We start from the raw sequence: 22,891 nt of genomic DNA on the forward strand, positions 1-22,891 counted from the left end.
ACAAGTGAAATGCAGAGTTCAGGGAGTCAGCCTCAAGCATAGCAGTTGACCAGCAACAAGCAAACTTAGAAATGTGTTTTTTTTTTTCTTTTTCTTTTAACTATCAATCGCTTTAGACAACAGTTTTAGTTTCAATATTTCTTTTTTTTTTGCTTTAAAATATATTTTATTGTGAAAATTTCAAACAACAAAAGTGCAGCAAGTACAGGAAACTCTCATATACACATCCCCTACCTTTTTTTTTTTTTTTTTTTTCGGTTTTTGTTTGTTTTATTTATTTATTTTTTTTAAATTTTATTTTATTTTTAAACTTTACATAATTGTATTAGTTTTGCCAAATATCAAAATGAATCCACCACAGGTATACTTGTGTTCCCCATCCTGAACCCTCCTCCCTCCTCCCTCCCCATACCATCCCTCTGGGTCGTCCCAGTGCACTAGCCCCAAGCATCCAGTATCGTGCATCAAACCTGGACTGGCATCTCGTTTCATACATGATATTTTACATGTTTCAATGCTATTCTCCCAAACCTTCCCACCCTCTCCCTCTCCCTCAGAGTCCATAAGACTGTTCTATACATCAGTGTCTCTTTTGCTGTCTCGTACACAGGGTTATTGTTACCATCTTTCTAAATTCCATATATATGCGTTAGTATACTGTATTGGTGTTTTTCCTTTTGGCTTACTTCACTCTGTATAATAGGCTCCAGTTTCATCCACCTCATTAGAACTGGTTCGAATGTATTCTTTTTAATGGCTGAGTAATACTCCATTGTGTATATGTACCACAGCCTTCTTATCCATTCATCTGCTGATGGACATCTAGGTTGCTTCCATGTCCTGGCTATTATAAACAGTGCTGCGATGAACATTGGGGTACACGTGTCTCTTTCCCTTCTGGTTTCCTCACAGTATCCTCTAGTATTAAGTACTTTGCCGTAGAAGATGATCATGAAATGCCTTTAATAAAGAGATACATGCATAGAGCAGATAATCCAGTGTAATGAAACATTGGGCTTTAATCAAAGCTCTTATGTCCAGTTTCAGATTAGTCATTGGATAGCTCTGAGAACTTGAGCAGGCGCTTTAATTCTCGGGAGTAGTGTAGTCAACTGATAAAATAGTATTTAAAATGTTGCAGATTTAATTTTTCCAAGTCATTAACAAAATTTATTTTTTATCATATATTTCTTTCCCTCTAACTCTGAACATAATCCTCAAATGGTTATGGCTTAGGTTCCAAGTGCCAGTATAGGAAGTGACTCTTCATGACATTATTAGATGTGCTGTTCAGTTAAAATCAAGTTACTGCTAACATGTAAAATGTAACTTAAGAAATAACCAAAGTACAAACAAAAGATGTGGAACTTTAAAAGCAAATATACATGTGCTCTGTCAGTAAGTCCTGTCCAACTGTTTGCAATGCCATGGACTGTAGCAAGACAGTCTCCTTTGTCCATGGAATTTCCCAGGCAAGAATACTGGAGTGGGTTGCAGTTTCCTTCTGCAAGGGATTTTCCCGACCCAGGGATCGAACCTGCATCTCCTTCATTGGCAAGTGGGATTCTTTACCACTGCACTGCCTCTGAAGCACTAGAAGAATTCATACAGGGAGTCAAAAGAGGTGGGGAAAGGCTTTTGAGTACACAGTAGCTGGACCATTAACAGAACAGGTTGAGGTTTTGACAAGATAACTTGCCTGCTCTTCCCACTTCTTACTTAATCCAGATCATCACAGCAGTATTCTCTGTTAATTCCAGTATGCTCCATGTTAATTGCAAGCTGCTCAGCCTTAAGTGCTGTAATTCTTGTCATGGAGATAGGATAAGCCTACACCATGTATTGCTCCTCCCAAAAAAGGAAATTCAGAATTGATAAGGCAGTCACTGGAAGAGATTCCTTTCTTGTTAAAAAAAATCAACATTACTTATCACATGTTTAATTATCATTAATATCTGTATAATCAACCACTGTAGGGCTAAAAGCATTGATAGTCTATCTGACAGTATTTCGAACCCTGAACTTTTCATGTTGTTATTGGTAAACTCGGCAGTGTTAAGAAAGAGTCAACACAGTAATAGAACAGTTAGAAAATACGAATTTAAAAACATCAAGGCATGAATGTACTATTGTGTAATTTTGCTTTTTTTTAGCTTTTTTTGTTCATTTATTCAACAAATATTTATTGAGTAACTATCATGTTCTTGGTCATATTTTAGAAGCTAGTGAGAATGAGATAGACATGACCATTGAATTTTTCATTTGATTAGGTACAGGCAGGCGAACTTTAAACACAGACATAAATACCAACAAATAACAAATTATGATGAATACAATCCAAAAAAACAAAATAATGAGATACTTGAGAATAACTGAATGATCACATTAGATGGCCAAGCAGATTTCTCTGGGTGCTATGTCAGTAATAGGTGACAGAGTAGTAGCAGCTATAGCTAGTTAATGCCTTTTTCAGTGTTCAGTTGCAGGAAAGTGGTGAACTGAACTAGATTTAGATTAGTGAAAATGAGAAAATAAAACTATTATTGCCATGTTTTGGTATAGTATGAGGGCATATATTTAATGAGGGAACTAAAGAAAGTGGGAAACCAGGATAAAATCCTAGATATTTGGCCTGAGCTTCTGAGTCTACAGTTTTTAATACAGTGCTGGGAAAGATTGTGAAAGAAAGATTTGAAGGAGATAAATAAAAGTTTTCTTGAGGAAGGTGCATTAAAGCTTAAGAATCCTCTTATATATCTAGTGGAGAGATCAAAGAGACAACTGGAATTCAAAAGAAAGTTAAGAACTTGAGATGTAGATTTTAGAGTAGCTGGTATATCTTAATAGCTCTGCTTTCATTGACCCTCAAAGCACTGTGCTACTCCTGCTCTCAGTTTTGGTTTTTACAGCCTGAAACTTCCTTGATTTGTACATTTTTTTAAACTTTGAATTCCAAAGACTTTCCCACCACTTACATTGGCTCTGTATCATTAACCTCAGGAAATTTACAGAACCTTTCCAATACTTAGACTATAGTATAAAAAACGGTTTCATGCATGAATTAAACAAAAGAACATTTGTGCCTGAGTCATGGGGCTCTTTCCATTCTCTGGAAATTTGGTTATCTGTGAGTAATAAAATTTGGTAGTGTTTTCAATTAAAAAAAAAATCTTTGAAACTCTGGTTGAAAAAAAATTTCTCAAGTGGAACCTCAGGAAATAGAAGTAAAACAGATATGTTCTGTTTAAAGGAGGCTAGTAAAAGTCAGACTTTTAAGTGAACACTGTGCCACTCATTTGGTTCTCAGACCTGCCCACTTAGTGCTCTGCTTATGTGCCATGGGATCAGATAGTTATCTAAGGCTCTCTGTGGGACTAACATGATTTTATTAAGTCATCGCCTTAGGATGGAAATATCTCCTATGGATTCAGCTGGGTCTGGATTAGTTTTCGACTGTTGCCAATTCCAGAATCTGCAGGTGGTAACCTCCACATGTGGGAGCACCTGGATAGGCGGAGGTTAAAGATGGAGACAGAGTCTGACAGAAATGCTCTGGTGCAGAGCAGTCTCTCTGTGATTTGAAACACATGGTGTGTAATCCGCAGTCCACAGACTGGAAAAACGGCACACTGATAATTGAGATTTCACAGTGTGACATTGTGCATCTCTTCTTTTACTTAGAACTACTGGCCAGGGTGCTAATCTGCAGCAAGATTTTCTAAATAACTGAGAAATTAACCATTTATACTTCTTTTTTTTAAAACAGTCAAAGTTTTTTGAATTATACAAAATGGATAATAATGAATAAATGCATTATCTTCTCCAAACTTATAAAGAGTACACATGGAATGTGTTTTAGCAGCATTTTCTTTATGAATCTCAAGTCATCAGTGTGAACAATAATATTTATGTTGTGCTGTGGGAAGAGAAGATAGAGAAGAAGCTCTGTATATGTTAACGAGGTTTCAGAAGACTGATTAATTTAGCTTATCATTGTTTTACCAACTGTATCAATTTCTCCTCACAGGTTTGAATTGTTGTTTATCTCCACTCTTGTTAACAGATGGCCTTAGGAATTATTCAGCTGTATATATGATTTTTCATCCCTGCCTTCAATACTTTTCTGAAGTAAGACTTTTATTTCAAAGGCTATTGTAATCAAAGTGGTGATTGTTCTCTCCCAATTCATTCCATAAAATGTATTGAGCAAAGACTCTATGCCAGCAATTGTTCTAGGCACTTGTCAGAGAACAAAATAAAAATCATTGCCTTATATTTCATCAGTGAAGAGAGACAAAAACAAACAAACAAAAAATAAAAAAGAACCCAAACCAAAAACTCCCAAACAGGTAAAATTACCTGCTTTTTTTTTTTTCTTTTTTAAATAGCACAAGTTCTTAAATACTAAAGATTTCAGAACTTGTGTTATTTTTAAAAATGAAAAATAATTAAGGATAATAGAGATTTGGAATACTGGATGTGAGGAATGCTGGAGCAAGAGTGCAGACTGCAATACAAGATGGACTTTATTAACAAGGTGACTTCGAGCAATTATTTAAAGGAAGTGAGGGAATTAGTCATGCAGACATCTGGGAGAACAGCCTTCTAGGCAGCAGGGAAATTAGCCAGCACCCTGTTTGGGGAGCATTCCTGGAACAGAACAGAGGCCACTGTGACTGGAATGAAGAGTGTTGAGGGAATAACAGAAGATGAGGTCAGAGAGAGGACAGAGAACAGATAATACAAAACTACATAAGCCATTCTAAGAATTTAGGTTGGTGATTGATTTTCCTATGGAGCATGCCATAAACTCCAAATAGTATCTTTTCCCATCAGATATACCACTACTACCATAATTCCTGCCAAGTCATAGGACCCAAGTGGCAGGATTTCTTATACCATGGTCTAGACCTGCAGCAGAATTCATTCTTACTGTGGAACTGCTGGCCTGAAGCAAATAGACTGCAGATATTTTCCCATCAAAGTTGAGTTTATTTGGAATTATCAGAGACTTGCAATTCAGAGTCTGTGACCCTGTGAGCCATGTTCAAGTCCCTGCATGGCGAAAGAAAGAGAAGGCCTTTTTAGAGAGGAAAAGGAAGTTAGAAGGGTCATAATAAACAGAGTCCATGACTTCTCATTGATTGAGTCCTTGAGTCCTAGGAAAGAAGAGGAATCTTTCTTCATCTGTTGGGCCCTTCTATTGTCACATGGCGTGAGATTTTCCTCTTTTAGTCTCCCAGAACTATTTAATTGAGGTTTCTCTTTGTTCATTTTTATGTAACAGCTTTTCTTGTCACTCAGCAAATGGCTGGGGAATTATCATCAAGCATGAATAGGTTGCTTTCAGACACCAGAGAAGCCTTTTAGGTATTGTGCTTCCTCCTTAAGTATTAGCCTGTGTAAGAGGCAGTGATATAACCTTTAAATTGGAGGTGATGTTGCAGCATCCAGACGATCACTACATTTCCTAATACTCCACTGATGCAGCAGTCTCTAAACTTCATTGTGTTTATGTCTCTTCCTCAAGAGTACATTTGTTTTACCAAGGCTTCCTATTTATTTGCCATTTCCTTCTTTATTAGATCCAGTCAACATTCTACTATTGATAAAATGGATATTGGAGCAATGTGATATTCTATGGAAAGTCCAGATGGTTTAGCTCTCTTTGGACTATATTATGATAATTGGCAAAAGGGTTAAACTTAGCCTGGATAAATTTGTAGACATGTACTATATGTCATCCCATTTGATTGTGAATGCTTATGGTTCTCCTTTAGAGGTAAAAATAAAAAGTATTTGCCAGATCAGTGACCCCCATACTGTGTACCTGAGTCTTTGTTCATATTTTCTAGAAGATTCCAATATTCCATTTCATTCCATGTTGCCATAGCAGCTCCAGTTGAGGTTGTTGTGTTGTTTAGTCACTTAAGTCGTGTCTAGCTCTTTTGCGACACCATGGACTGTAGCCTGCCAGGCTCCTCAGTCCATGAGATTTCACAAGCAAGAATACTGGAGTGGGTTGCCATTTCCTTCTCCAGGGGATCTTCCTGACCCAGGGATCAAACCTGCATCTCCTGCACTGGTAGGTGGATTCTTTACCACTGAGCCACCTGGGAAACCTTCAGTTGAGGTTACTGTATGGTAAAGCTTGTTCATTCGTATCTGCCACTATTTGTCTTCTTTTTGTAGTTGGAGGAATGAAATGGGGTACAATAGTTCGACTGACTTTTTATTATGTCAGATTCCTTTAAAATCCCAGTTGTTTGCCCCTGACTTCTTTTTGTTATATTACTGTTTAATATATTGTTGGCTACCCATCTGTCTTGATCTATCCTGTCTTAATTGTCTCCACAGTTCTCTGAAGTTAAGACTTCTGGCTGCCTTCAAACGTTTCCACTCTTTTTTGTCCTTGTGCCTGTTTTTCTTTGAAAGCTGTTACCACTTGGTCTCTATCACTGCAAGATTATATCATGGCATTGCTATCAGTGAGCCCAGTTCAATAGCATCTTCTTTAGAGATGCTACATCACTTAAGGTGTGACATCCCTTTCAGCAAGCTTCCAGTTTCCAAGCTCAAGCTTAGTGGCAGTGTTGTAGCCACACGTTCTGGGAAACAAACTCACTCAGAAGGACAATGCAGATAGTGGAGTGCAGTTTATTACACCCGCGGGCCCAAGGCAGAGTCTCCTCTTAGCTGAGGACCCCAACCAGTTTTTGTGAAAACCTTATATACCCTAAGTGTACGTGCCCAAAGCCACCTCCCCAAATTCCCTGAAACTAGTCTGAACAAAGGAAAATAAAGATACAGTCAAAGAAAACCCGTGATTCATATGCCTTAGGCCTAGGTAGTTAACAATGGACAATTATCAATAGGCCTGTTGTCATACCCCAATAAGCATAATAGAATTTATGATTCTATTCAGTTACACAGATAATTAGGGTATTTTTTTAGGTGACAGAGAGTCTAGGTATGAGCCCTGGGGCTCTTCCATGGGGGGGTCTGCTTTTCCAGTTGGTATGTCGTTTCCATAGATACTGGGCATATAGATCAAAGTCCATAGTCCAGCCCAAGATGGAGTCCTGCTTTCAAGATGGAGCCTGTTCTGTCTGTTTCCTCCTTCAGCAGTGTATTAACTTCCATTTTTAGGAGGCCCCTGACACAGAGTCAAAAACTGCATTGTGATCAAGTGCTCTTATATTGATCAATTCTCCTTTGTTTAACTTTCTGTCCCTTTCCCCTAGATTCATCATTTTCAGAATTCATTTCTTAAAATATTCATCAAGCTGCTGCTTTATGAAAATGTTGGCTGGATCCTCCACTCCTGTGCTCCTGGATATAACCCTTTCCCTACAGGAATCTCAGAACTCCTGGGGAAGTGCTGTGACCCAACCATGTACTTATTACTCAGTCATGTCCAACTCTTTGAAACCCATGGACTGTAGCACACCAGGCTCCTCTGTCCACGGGGATTCTCCAGGTAGAATACTGAAGTGGGTTGCCATGCCTTCCTCCTGAGAATCTTCCCAAGCCAAGGATCAAACCTAGGTCTCCCACATTGCAGGAAGATTCTTTACCCTCTGAGCCACCAGGGAAGCCCAAGTATACTGGAGTGGGTAGCCTATCCCTTCTTCAGGAGGTTTTCCCAACCCAGGAATCAAATCAGGGTCTCTTGCATTGCAGGCAGATTCTTTACCAGCTGAGCTACCAGGGAAGGTAAAACATAGTTCCTGGTCTAATGGCCAAGAAGGAAGGGAGGGGCATATGCTCAGGAGTGCGTGTATTGTCTTGCAAAGAAGAGACCTCTGGATTGTTGTTAAACAAGAGTTGGAAATTGGTTCACATCTGTAGATTTTTAAGTGCATTGAGCCAGATGTATACATCCCAAATCTCAGTTTACCTTCGTTCCCAGTTAGTGCCTGAATCGAGAATTAAAGCTTCCCTGAAACTCTGCCTCACTTACAATGACATTCTGTGCTTTGGCCTCAACTTCATCTGTCCCTCAGCTCCAAGAAAAGAGAATCTTTTATATACTGACAAGAAAGTCCTCTAGGTTTTACACTTCACTTTAAATTGCTGATTATCCTAAGCTCTTCACTGTTTTCCTCCAGTGTGTTCATTGTCCTATATAATTAGTATTTTCTCTCATCTGTCAAATACCGATGTATTGTATACACAACTCTGTTCTCTTTCACTAAGGTTATTCTGTGTCTCTGAAATATGCTGATAAAACAATGGCACCTCTAGGATTTTCCAGGAGCGGTCAGTCCTCCACCCCCAGGGATAGCTTATTCATGCCAGTCAGTCAGTTGGTGATTCAGCTCCAAAATCATATTTTACAGCCTACCTCTAAGACCACACTTAGGACCCACTCTCTTCAGTCAAAAATCTCTCATTTTTAAACAGAATCAGAAATGGAGATCTCACCAGGTGGTTTATTGTGGAAGATGGACTGTACGGAGTAAGGGAAGCAGGACAGAGCAGAGGTAGAAGTTGAGATGTTCAGTTACCAAGAGGCGTTAGTTGATGCTACTAGTAATTCTGGAGCTAAGGTGGACACTCTTGAGTTGTCCAAGTTTTGGCAAGATTGTTGGGCCCTGGTGTCCCTGTGTTCAATATTCACTGATGTAAACTACTGTTGGAAATGGGGCATAAACATGCCACCTGAGCTTCCACCTGTTTGCAGTAGGAAATGCCAGGAGAAGAAGTCAGCTGTGATCTCTAAGCAGCCAACATTCCTGGCACCTGAGGGAGTGAGTGCCTCGGTGCTGATGAGGGATCTTGGCAGTGAATATAGCATCCAGCATATCAGCAGAGAGAAAACAAAATGATGAGTAAAGCAGATTTTTGGAGAATACAGATTAGTTTTAGATATATCCAGTAAGAATGATCTATTTGATATGCAAACAGATTTGATTAGGCGGTTTGGTATGAGTGTAGACTTTGGTAGAGAAGTTGAACTTAAAAAGAATGATATTTTTATGCATGTGCTTCTCAGAGTTGCAGAGCTGATGTTAATGCATATTTAAATTCTCAAACTATTGTTCCCCAGTTGTTGTTTCATGTCAGTCTCTCACATTAGAATATAAACTCTCCATGTTTTTGGTTCACTATCCTATTCCTAGTATCTAGGACATAGAAGAAGCATAATAAAATTTTGCTGATTTCCTGCCAGGACAGGGCATAGCTTTGCTTAGAAATTTAATTATATATATATATATATATATATATATATATATATAAAAGAATGCAGTCTTTTGGTTGCTTTAAAACAGATTCATTGCACTTAGAGGGGCACTTTCTGAAATAAATTTAGAAAATATGAATACTTTAGAAAATACTTTAAAAAATACTTTAGAGAAAAAAAATGGTGGTTTTAGCTTAGTATTAATGAGGAATTTTATATCATAATATTTATTAAATCATTCTTGATATTTTCTACACTTTGATATTTTAAAATTATAGCACATGCATGTAGTCACAGTAAACATGTTGAAAAAAAGTTGCAATAATCCCTCTATTATTGTGTCTATTGATGTGTTTTAAATGATTCTGGAAAAAATATGAAACATTCATTATTTTTAACAATCATTTATTCACAAAAAATCAGGCATTTTTCATCTATAATTTACCTGTTTTTAGAAGAAGAGTTTCTCTCAAATTTCATGATTTGACACATTAATTCTACTATAAACAGAACTGGGCTTCCCAGCTCACACTAGTGATAAAGCACCTGCCTTTAAATGCTGGGGACATAGGAGATTCAGGTCCTATTCTTGGGTAGGAAGATCGCCTAGAAAAGAGAATGGCACCCCACTCCAGTATTTTTGCCTGGAAAATTCCATGGGCAGTGGAGCCTGGTGGGTTATAGTCCGTGGGTCCACAAAGAGTTGGACATGACTGAGCAACTGAGCACCCATAGCAGTATTAAGATATCTTATTGTTCTTACTAAAAATTGAATGTCTTAATTTTGATTGTTTAATGTGAAGAAATTGCCTTATTCTCCAAGAGACTTACTAAAAGGGAGTGAGGCATACTTTTCATTGGTTTCATTATGTTATTGGTTTTCCATTTATGAAGAGCCCTTGTGAATTGTTACTCAGATAATAAACATACCATCCTCTGAGATCAATGACTTGACAAGAGAAGAAACTATTAAAAAAAGAGAGAGAAAAATTGTATTTTCAAAGTACGAATTACTAGGTAAAAAAATTAAATTAAGGAGTTATAAAATTAGTGGAGTGTGATTAGAGGATCAGATGGTTGGACGGCATCACGGACTCAATGGATATGAGTTTTAGCAAGCTCCAGGAGTTGGTGATGGGCAGGAAAGCCTGAAGTGCTGCAATCTGTGGGGTCAAAGAGAGTCAGACACAACTGACTACTGAACTGGACTGAACTGATGATGATTTACTAGGCTGAAATAATATTGCAGATATGATGGTAGTTAAACCCAAAAACTATTTATTGAATCATTGAAAATGTTATACTAGCATGATAAATACAATATAATATTTTTAAAAATATAGAGCAAGATTATGCATCATATAAAATAGACTAGCTTGAGATGCATGAAAAGTGAAGCATTTCTGTGTGAAAATCACCCTGACAGCTAAATCTGTTAAGTAATTTCAAAAAAGTATTATTCACTCTGATTTGTGAGAACTTTGTTTTACTTCCTGTGGACTGCAACTGGAAGGAATGATATATTTAGACTTAGGTGGGTGTTTGTCTTTATTGAGTTAGAGATGACCAGATTTATTGTGAAGACTTATGTTGTCGTTTTTCAGAAGCACTTTTTTGTGATCAGCTAGTTAAGCACTATCACTGGGACGATGATGCAATAATCTCTGTCCTTGTAAGTGTCTTTAGAAAGGGTTACGCTGAAAAGAACATGCTGAAAGATTTGTACGCTGATATACAATTAAGGGAAAAAGACAAAAACTTCTTTTTATCATAATCTAGTAAATAAATGTGTATTTATTTATAATCTGTAAATAAATGTGTATTAGATTTAAAAATGCATTTTATTTCAACAGGTTTCTTTTGTGTGTCTACATTTGACATTTTACTAGTTTTTGGACTAACGGAACCTAGCATGATTTCTGAAGGCACACAGATAGGAGGAGGAGACCAGTTCTAAATAACTAATCATTGAAACATAAGTTCAAATCAGCTGTAAGGCAACTTATAATATAAGAACAGAATGTTATGTGGATTTATTAAGATTTGTTCTATTTGTGGATGTCATTAATGGCTTCTTAGAGGAGGATAGTGATTTGAGCTAGTTTCAAAGAACAGAAAAAATAGCTGATAAAAAAGGGAATTCTAAATAAAAAGGATTTTATAAAGATTAAAATTGTGAAATAATCATGAGCATAATTATAAATCATATAACCTGCCATTCTCTGGTGGCACAAAGTCCATCTTGTCCTCCCACCAAATGAAAGTATGTTAAAACTATTCAGTGATTTTTAAGTTTCCACTGAACCTGCTTGTCACATATTTCTAGGCCATTGCTTATTAAGGAGAGCAAAGAGATGGACTGTTGTCTTCCTATAACTAAACCATCTCCAGAAAAATTAAAATTTTAATATCTTTACAATAAGATAATTTAACAGATATCATTTACTCCAGTATGGCCTCTGTCTTGATAATCCCAGACCTAAGACTTTGGTCTACCATGTAATAAGGGCTACCTTTCTAGATGAACACTGAAGATAGTCCCACTCTTCTTGACTTTGTTGTTGTCTAGTCCCTAAGTTGTGTCTGACTCTTTGTTGCCCCATGGATTGCAACATGTCAGGTTCCCCTATCCTTCAGTATCTCCTCGTATTTGCTTGGATTCATGCCCATTGAGTCAATGATGCTATGTAACCATCTCATCCTCTGTTGTCCCCTTCTTCTTTTGCCTTCGATCTTTCCCAGCATCAGGGTCTTTTCCAATGAGTCAGTTCTTCACATCAGGTGGCCAAAATATTGGAGCTTCAGCTTCAGAATCAGTCCTTCCAATGAATATTCAGGGTTGATTTCCTTTAGAATTGAGTGGTTTGATTTCCTTGCAGTCCAGGGAACTCTCAAGAGTCCTCTCCAGCACCACAATTCGAAAGCATCAGTTCTTTTTTATGATCCAACCCTTTGTTTTATGCCAAGATATGTTATTTAATCTTGTAAATCAGACCATGTAAATGTATGTCATTATTTCTGAAGGGTAAAGCAGATTATTTGCCAAACACCAGATAGAAGTGAGACACCAGATCTGTTTCATTCATACAGAAGGTCCAAAGATTTTGTGAAGATGTAGACTGTGGAGATTCTTTCAGTTATATTTTGGCTTTAGTGAAGACACAGTCAAAATGTAATTACTTCTGCTTGATTACCAGTCCAATTTATTCAGTGTCCACTACTCAGGAAGAGTAAATTTGTGGAAGAAAACAATGAATTCAGTTTTTATATGGTGGAATATAGATACTCCTCAAATGTCTATTGTAAATGCTACTACTAATAGCTACCATTAGTCAAATGCTAGTTTTATACTAGGGCTGGAACTATATTCTTTACATGAATTGATTTATGATTTGTGTAATGAATACTTTGTACAGATAGATGAGGAAATTATAGCTTAGAGAAAGAAACCAAGGTAGAGTTAAACATATCCTATATTCTTTAAAGCTATCCAAAGAGGTAATAGTTAAATTTGTGAAGTGAATTAATTGATATAATTGCTAAGGGAGAGTATATATGGTGACAAAAGAGGGCTGATTGTTAAGCATAACTAAACTCTTTGGCTTGTGTTGAGACGAGATGGCAAAAACTAGAACCATCAGTGGTATTCCAAGTGGCTGGGCAAGGGAGAAAGTGTCTTTTTTTAAATACAGAGATATTTTCATGTGACCAAAAGCAAAAATAATATACAGATGCATGATTCAGAAATAGTAGAGCCATGCAAGCATAAGAACAGTGAAATAAATGTAAATGAAGAGCAAGATGGGAACAGAGGGCATTTTCTACCACTGACTCATGTCTTTTACTACTTATGTCAAGGTGCTCTGGTCTGGAGATATGGTAAAGATCAGTGAGAATTTGCTTGTCATTCAGGGGTAGACAAAAGAAAAAAACCTAAACACATTACTGAAAATATAATTTTTGGATGTATCTGTTAGTGCCCTGAGAGGAAACAGATGGCATAGTTTAACTGGTAATTTTAGAGAAGTTTAATAAAGTGTTTATGGAAACTAGAAGAGATACTAACCCCAGGATTGGAAATAGCTGGAATCTACTCATGGCTCTACCTCTAAAGAACAGTAAATTGCTACCAGAATTCAGAGTAAAACAATGACTAAAGAAGACTACCAGATATAAACTATGGCCTGCCCAGAGATGCTGCCAAGCTTGCAAACCCCCTCTGGAGGAAAGACTTAAATGGAGTACATAATGGAGCTTTACCTTCCTCCACTCGTTTACCTTCTGTTAGTGATACTCATTGGTCCCCCTAACCATAAGTTGTAGGATAAGAGAGTTCATTCATGTAAATCAAATAGGTCAGCCTCTGCATACATACAGCAGAGTGGAGAAGGATTTGTATGAATGCACACAGAAGTCTGGTGTTTACCACCAATCTGATTTCTTAAGGTTCTTCCCAAGAAGAACACAAATTTAACACACAAAATATATACACTTCCCATATTTAACACACAAGATATATACACTCTTGAGGGTAAAAAAATGAAGATATAAGAGTTCTAAGGATAAAAATTGGCAAGTGGAAGATTTTCTTGTTATTTGTCCCCATAGGATACCAATCTGTGCCTTTCTACATCTTCCATCCCTGTCATTTATGTAGCCCTTGGGGATTAGTTATGCATATAGAGAAAATAAATCACATTATCAGTTGTATCATAAACCTCAATATAGTTATGCACAGTCAAACCCCAAATAAGGACATTTTATTTGTGAGTACTTAGTCATTAGTATGAAAGACAGTTTATAATGGACAAGCTGAGTGGAAACAATATTTCAGAAGAACTGAAATGTGAATGTTCCCCACAGAATCAGAAGACATGAATCTAAGTTATTCTTTTAGGAAATGTGATGGTAAATATATAATATCTTGAGAGAAAATCATTGGACAGAAGAAGCGTCTCACTTTATATGCAAAAGATTAAAATACATTCCTAAACTGAGATAAAACAATGATGAAATAAGAAGACTTTTACCAAGTAAGGAAGGATTGGGGAAGAGTGATGTAGATAATTCCCAGAGAAGGTACTTTGAGGATGAGGCACAAGTTTAGACATACTGATAACAACAGAGTTGTCTCCTCAGTAGTAAAATGGAATATGCTTTCTTTAATATCAAAAGATTTAGTTATGACTCTAGAAAAATTGAAGAGAAAAAGAAATCACATCATATCATAGATAAAAATCAAGGTGTCAGTAATGTAGAGAGAGTGTCCATCTACATAAGTGTGAGCTCCATGCAAAAGTATTTAAATGAAGGGCTTTTTGTCAGAAGGAACAGAGCTCCACACACATTATTTTAAGTAATAAGAGAACAATTTTAGAGCTATACAGAGGAAGGTCATGCCTCATACAAAACACAAAAAGACCATCAGCCCTTGGGAAGAGCAAAAAGATAGTAGGTCCAGAACTTTATAGGAATGGAAACAGTTATGCAGAATCCAAAGCTTCAGGCTACAGACATGTATTTTAGTGCTGGGCCACCAGCAAGTCAATAATTCTCTTTGTATCTGTCTTCTTTCCCCAGTATAAACTGGATACTTGTTTTTATGCTATTCAGTTGAAAATGTTCTTACCAGCTTTGTTAGAAATCATTGTCCAGAATTGTCAAGTACGTTATATTAAACTGCTAGAAACATAACTTGCCTGCCCAGTGCTCCGGTGCTCATCTGTGGTTTAATCAGAGTCTGGAGTCATAGTCAAAGTCATGTCTGTCCATAGCTACTATTTTTCAGCAGGATATGTGAGCATTATTCTATAGAAGTGGGAAGTAGGCACCTGTGCTGATATTTCTAGCATGAAGTGTGGGATACTACTATTGAAGGTGATGAAAATTGTCAAAGAAAAGCAAAGCTAGTGCCAGTCACACAAAGACTTCTCTAAATTGCCCAAATTTGTAGGCCCAAGGAAGCGGGTGATCCTCAAGAACTGAGCAGCTTTTATCCATGCAGTTACCATCTATCTTCTAAGACACAGGCTATATATATATCTGGATCAAATAGATATCCTTCCTATGGAAAAGAATAACACCAGCTACTATAAGGTAGTTTACTGAAAATTTTATATATTACATAAATGTGTGTATGTGGTGCATGCCAAGTGGCTTCAGTCATGTCTAACTCTTTAGGACTCTGTGGGCAGTAGCCTGCCAAGCTCCTCTGTCCATGAGGATTCTCTAGGTAAGAGTACTGGAGTCGGTTGACTTGGCCCTCCTCCAGGGAATCTTCCCAACCCAGGGATTGAACCTGCGTCTCTTAGGTCACTTACACTGGCGAGCAGGTTCTTTACTATTAGCACACCTGGAAAGCCCATATTAAGTACATAACTGACCTCAAAGTTCTGTGTTTGGTATTATCTCATCACCCATTAATGTGTGTCATGGAGTGCTCCATGAGAAATAACGGCAGGGATAGGCAATCCCATATCAAAGGAAACTATTAGCAAGGTGAAAAGACAGCCTTCAGAATGGGAGAAAATAATAGCAAATGAAGCAACTGACAAACAACTAATCTCAAAAATATACAAGCAACTCCTACAGCTCAACTCCAGAAAAATAAACGACCCAATCCAAAAATGGGCCAAAGAACTAAATAGACATTTCTCCAAAGAAGACATACAGATGGCTAACAAACACATGAAAAGATGCTCAACATCACTCATTATCAGAGAAATGCAAATCAAGACCACTATGAGGTACCATTTCACACCAGTCAGAATGGCTGTGATCCAAAAGTCTACAAATAATAAATGCTGGAGAGGGTGTGGAGAAAAGACAACCCTCTTACACTGTTGGTGGGAATGCAAACTAGTACAGCCACTATGGAGAACAGTGTGGAGATTCCTTAAAAAACTGGAAATAGAACTGCCTTATGATCCAGCAATCCCACTGCTAGGCATACACACTGAGGAAACCAGAAGGGAAAGAGACACGTGTACCCCAATGTTCATTGCAGCACTGTTTATAATAGCCAGGACATGGAAGCAACCTAGATGTCCATCAGCAGATGAATGGATAAGGAAGCTGTGGTACATATACACAATGGAGTATTACTCAGCCATTAAAAAGAATACATTTGAATCAGTTCTAATGAGGTGGATGAAACTGGAGCCTATTATACAGAGTGAAGTAAGCCAGAAGGAAAAACACCAATACAGTATACTAACGCATATATATGGAATTTAGAAAGATGGTAACAATAACCCTGTGTACGAGACAGCAAAAGAGACAGTGATGTATAGAACAGTCTTATGGACTCTGTGGGAGAGGGAGAGGGTGGGAAGATTTGGGAGAATGGCATTGAAACATGTAAAATATCATGTAAGAAACGAGTTGCCAGTCCAGGTTCGATGCACGATACTGGATGCTTGGGGCTAGTGCACTGGGACGACCCAGAGGGATGGTATGGGGAGGGAGGAGAGAGGAGGGTTCAGGATGGGGAACACATGTATACCTGTGGTGGATTCATTTTGATATTTGGCAAAACTAATACAATTATGTAAAGTTTAAAAATAAAATAAAATTAGAAAAAAAAAAAGAATCAGTGTTTTTTAAAAAATGTTTTCCTCTACTCATATTTATTGAGAGCCTTCTCCTGGGGTCTGTGTTTTAGGCACTGGTCATGCTGTTATAAACAAAAAGGTATAGCTTCATGGTACTCTCACATTTAGCTATTGCAAGGCACAAAAAAGAGAATCACTGCATAATCTCTCTTTCTATGTTGAATCAAAAACAGTTAAACTGTAGAAGGACTACATAGAATGGTGGTTGCTAGAGGTTAGAGGGTATGAGAAGTGGGAGCATAGCACAGGATATTAAAAGATATTAAAGGGTAAAAATTGTCAGTTATGCAAGATTAATAGCTTTGGTGATTTAATGTACAGCACTCTGCCAAAGCCTTTGACTGTGTGGACCACAATAAACTGTGGAAAATTCTGGAAGAGATGGGAATACCAGACCACCTGACCTGCCTCTTGAGAAAGCTATATGCAGGTCAGGAAGCAACAGTTCGAACTGGACATGGTACAACAGACTGGTTCCAAATAGGAAAAGGAGTATGTCAAGGCTGTATATTGTCACCCTGCTTATTTAACTTCTATGCAGAGTACATCATGAAAAATGCTGGGCTGGAAGAAGCACAAGCTGGAATCAAGATTGCCGGGAGAAATATCAATAACTTCAAGTATGCAGATGACACCACCCTTATGGCAGAAAGTGAAGAGGAACTCAAAAGCCTCTTGATGATAGTGAAAGAGGAGAGTTAAAAAGTTGGCTGAAAGCTCAACATTCAGAAAACTAAGATCATGGCATCTGGTCCCATCACTTCATGGCAAACAGATGGGGAAACAGTGGAAACAGTGTCAGACTTTATTTTTCTGGGCTCCAAAATAACTGCAGATGGTGACTGCAGCCATGAAATTAAAAGACGCTTACTCCTTGGAAGGAAAGTTATGACTAACCTAGATAGCATATTCAAAAGCAGAGACATTACTTTGCCAACAAAGGTCCCTCTAGTCAAGGCTATGGTTTTTCCAGTGGTCATGTATGGAAGTGAAAGTTGGACTGTGAAGAAAGCTGAGCAGCGAAGAATTGATGCTTTTGAACTGTGGTGTTGGAGAAGACTCTTGAGAGTCCCTTGGACTGCAAGGAGATCCAACCAGTCCATCCTAAAGGAGATCAGTCCTGGGATTTCTTTGGAAGGAATGATGCTAAAGCTGAAACTCCAGTACTTTGGCCACCTCATGCGAAGAGTTGACTCATTGGAAAAGACTCTGATGCTGGGAGGAATTGGGGGCAGGAGGAGAAGGGAACAACAGAGGATGAGATGGCTGGATGGCATCACTGACTCGATGAACGTGAGTTTGAGTGAACTCCGGGAGTTGGTGATGGACGGGAAGCCTGGTGTGCTGTGATTCATGGGGTTGCAAAGAGTCGGACACGACTGAGCGACTGAACTGAACTTAACTGAACTGGGGTGTGTCTTTAGAAAGCTATGACAAAACTAGAGATCATATTAAAAAGGAGAGACACCATTTTGCCTACAAAGTTCCATATACTCAAAGTTACATTTTTTCTAGTGGTTATACACAAATGTGAGAGCTGGACTGTAAAGAAGGCTGAGTGCATGAAATTGATGCTTTCAAACTGTGGTGCTGGAGAAGACTGAGAGACTTCATCAAACCAGACAATTCTAAAGGAAATCAATCTTGAATATTCAGTGGAAGGACTAATGCAGATGCTCCAAAACTTTGGCCACCTGATGCAAAGAGCTGACCCATTGGAAAAGACCCTGATGCTGGGAAAGTTTGAAGGTGAAAGGAGAAGGGGGTGGCAGAGGATGAGATGGTTAAATAGCATCACTGACTTAATAGAGGTAAATTTGAGCAAACTCTGGGATATAGAAACCCAGAGAAGCCTGGCATGCTGCAGTTCATAGGGTCCCAAAGAGTGAGCCCAAGTTTTCAACTGAAAAGTGTAATGCTACTTAACAATACAGTATTGTATATTTGTAATTTGCTAAAAAGATAGATCTTAAGTGCTCTCACAACACACACACATGATGGCTACGTGAGGAGTTAGTGGATATGTTAACTAGATTATAGTGATCATTTCACGATACAATATGTATGTCAGAATTTCAAAATTGTATGCCTTAAGTGTATACAATGTATATATGTCATTATATTCCAATAAAACTGAAAAAAAAAATAGCCAAGAGAAGGTGGAGCATAGAGTCAGAGTTCAAGAAACCTGAAGATTTCATTGTCTTCTCCCTATGCAGTCATGGATGGTTTACTTTCCTGTTATGATGTATGATAAAACATAGGAGTATTGTCACACAGAGAACTTCATCCAGTCCTTGATGCCCGAGTTTTTAAGAGGGCTTGATCACATTCTGCCCGTCTTTAGCCCTTCTAGAGATGTTACTGGTACATGTATTCTCCAGTCCTCCTGGAAAAAAGAACTAATACTGCGTGATTTGAAGCTCTCGTTATAAATCATGTTGATAGATTGTCTGGTAGCCAAAGCCCTCAAGCAAACAAAGATATTCCTGCTCTGTGTGACATCCTAAGGACCTAGACATCATCTCTCAGAAATATAAGATAAAAGACCAAGGCTTAATTCTTCACTACAAACACAAAGGAATAAAATATCAGTGATGTGACAGCTATGTTGTATCTCAGAACATTTTTATTGAGTGAGGAAAAACAGAGAGAAAAGAGTAGATAGTATATAATATCATTTATGTGAAGCACAAAAACTGCAAAATTAATCTATCATGATAGAACTCAGAAGAATATTAATTTATGGGGCTTGATTTTGAATGAAAGGCACAAGAACATTTCCACAATGATGAAAATCATCTACATCTTCATAGGCAGAGTTGTTACACAGCTGTAAAGTTCATATATACACTTATCAAAATTTGAATTGCACACTCATGGTCCATATGGAAATTTTCCTCATTTAAAAAATAAGCTGGATATAAAAGATTGTTGCTAAGTCTATATGACGTGACTAGATCGAATATGGAAGAACATGTTTAAGTGGTCTGAAAACCTAGAAACAATCTTAAGGAAATTTGTAAAATTGATTTGATCCTTCTGCATCATATTAAGATGTATAAAAATGAAAAATAGCCAAGGACTTGATCTGATTCATTTCGTCTACTTTAATATACCCATGGTCTCTATTTACTTAGAAGTTTAGTGAGGCAAGAGTAATAGTCCCATTTTTCAAACATTCTACTCCAAAGCATTACTAAATTGGTTTATTAACATAACATATGCATACCAATTTCAAAAAGTTCCTACTAGGGAAAATTGTTTTTGTGTAACAAAATTCCAACTTTTTTATTAATATGTTTTGAGAATAATTCTGAGACTGTGATAATTGTAAATAAGAATACCAAAAATGTTATTATCTTTAGAATAGTTTTCATATAATGAAAAGGACATACATTGGTCATATATTTTATTTTACATATTTAAAATGACTTTTTAAAATATAAATGTATTTTAATTGGAGGCTAATTACTTTACAATATTGTATTGGTTTTGCCGTACATCAACATGAATCCGCCACGGGTGTACACGTGTTCCCCATCCTGAATGGTAGTCTGCATATATTTTGTTTAAAATTGTCTAGCCTTTAGACAGGTTTTAAATTTCTTAATGATAATCTTTTTATACTGCTCAGTTTATCAGACAATTGCAACATTTATTTATATCATTTGCATAATTACCTTTGATTCAGTAGGAATGAACTTTGGAAGTTCTGGAGTAGTCAAAATGTGACAATTATAGCTATATCTTTTAGTTCTTTTTGTAAAAGTGATCATCTTGTCGGTCACCTGTTATGTATATATTTATAAAAATTATAAAGACAACTTCTGAATTAGTTTCTTTGTATATTAAATAGATATTTTTGATAAATTAAAAAAACTCTTGATTTTGGTAAATTTATATTAAATGTAAATCAGAAGTTTATGAAAAAGTAGAAAACTGGAAGATATAAAGAATTGAGAATGATGAATAAGCTTATGGAGGTTTTGCTAAGTATTGACAGGGTATATAAAACAATATTTTCCTATTTATGACAACTTCTAAGCAAAAAGATCCATATGACAGAATAGTGAATGAAAGGAATAGTGTCTATTACATGAAGCTATTTCATATTAATACTGGATAAAGCATAGAAAATAGCAAAATAAAAGGGGCTTTTTAAAATAGAGAAAACACATTGATTATGCATGAGTCCTGAGAAAAGTTCCTACTTCAATTTTAGATAATCAGGTGAACTTTTCCATGAGCTTTTATTTTCATACCTCAAATATATCTCAGCTCTGGGTAACTGCCAGGCTATGAATATTTATAGCACATTTCCTAGTTTCTCATGCAAGATAAACTCTGAAGAATTTCATGGACAGAGAGTTTGATTTTGCATGAGTCCCAATTGCATATTTCCTAAAAGTGAAGAGATGTTAAACTGAAATGACAACAACATAGCTTGGGTCTAAAAATGATATAATATGCTATCCAAAAGAGGATTTATTGAGGTGTGGAAGTGTACTCTTAATATTATTATATTTCTGTTATATAATTAAAATTTTTTCTCTGTGAATCTTAAAATGTATACTTCCCATCTGATGATATTTTATTAGTGAACATTTGAGGCAATGGAGACGTTTACAATCCTAAACCAGTCATGAGTGTTTGGAGTACAGTTTTGTTTTTTTTTTTTTGCTCTCCCTTAGATATATGTAGAAACAATCTGAAATTCCATGTTAGGTTTCTGTGTAGGTAGATAAATATGGTTAGAATTTTATTATTATTTTTCCTAAGATAGGTCCATAGACTTAGATTCTGTATTTGTATTAGGTCCTACTTCTGTTCACAGAATATTACTATTATTATTAATAGTATTAATAATATTACTAATATTACTATTATTTTCCTTAATTCAGAAGTAAAGTGAATTTTTAAAGTGATTATTCTAACTTACTAGAAAATGGTAAAAGGATGCAATAAAAATAACTTCTGTTATCTGTTACCTTAGATGGTTACTTCAGATAGAAGAGCTAAATATACTTAGGTTGATCATATGACAAAAACCCGGTATTCCCCCTATTTTGTTGTTGGAAAATTGTGTAATAGATACATTGATCGACAGTAAAAATGAATGTGATTAGTTCTCCACAGAAAGGCAGAGTGTGTGGGTATATATGAGAGTGGTAGTCTATAGAAATTCAACTTTTTTCTTTCTTCTCAAAAAAGAGAGTGTTGGTCATAAACTGAGCGCTTGTATTCTAGGTTTCAGGGGAGGGGTGAGAGAGATGATTGTTGTGCCCCACTGGAGCTGCGTTAGTTGCTATGACTTTAAAGAGAGACTAGTCAAATTTAGACCAGTCAAATCTGTTGCGTTTTGCTCCAGCCAGTGTGGACATATAAAAGGTCAATACGACCAGAGTCTAATATCAATAGAAATAACTGGAAGGAGAGAAATAAAAGAGGAAAAAGGAGCATGCAAAACACTGCTTGTAAGAGTTGACTATGGAATATAAGTTAGTTAAGAAAAGGATAAAGAAAAGAAAGTGATGACATACAATAGATTTAAAGTTATAAATTAAAATTTTGTCAAAGGTATGAGATCTTTTTCCCTCAGCTTTTTTTTTTTCAATTTATTTTATTATTTTTGGATGTACTAGGTATTCCTTGCTGCAAGTGGACTTTCTCTAGTTGCAGAAAGTGGCTGCTACTCTTGGTTTGCTGCACAGGCTTTTCATTTGAGGTGGCTTCCCTTGTTGCCAAGCATAGGCTCTCGGTGCATGACCTTCGGTAGTTGCCTCTCCTGGGCTCTAGATCAGGCTCAGTAGTTGTGGCGCATAGACTTAGTTACTTTGCACAAGGCATGTGGAATCTTCTCAAACCAGGAATTGGACCTGTATCACCTGTCATGGCAGGTGGATTCCTATCCACTGTACCACCAGGGAAGTACTGCTTATCTCTTTTTAAAAAAATTAATAACTTTATCTTTTAGAGTTATTTAGGTTCATTGCAAAATTAGAGTACAGAAAGCTGCCAAATACCCCTGTCACCACACACACATGTACTTCCCACTATCAACATCCCATACCAGATTAATATGTGTGTT

This window comes from Bos taurus, chromosome 5 (genome assembly GCF_002263795.3).
Source record: "Bos taurus isolate L1 Dominette 01449 registration number 42190680 breed Hereford chromosome 5, ARS-UCD2.0, whole genome shotgun sequence".
Classification (NCBI taxonomy): Eukaryota; Metazoa; Chordata; class Mammalia; order Artiodactyla; family Bovidae; genus Bos; species Bos taurus.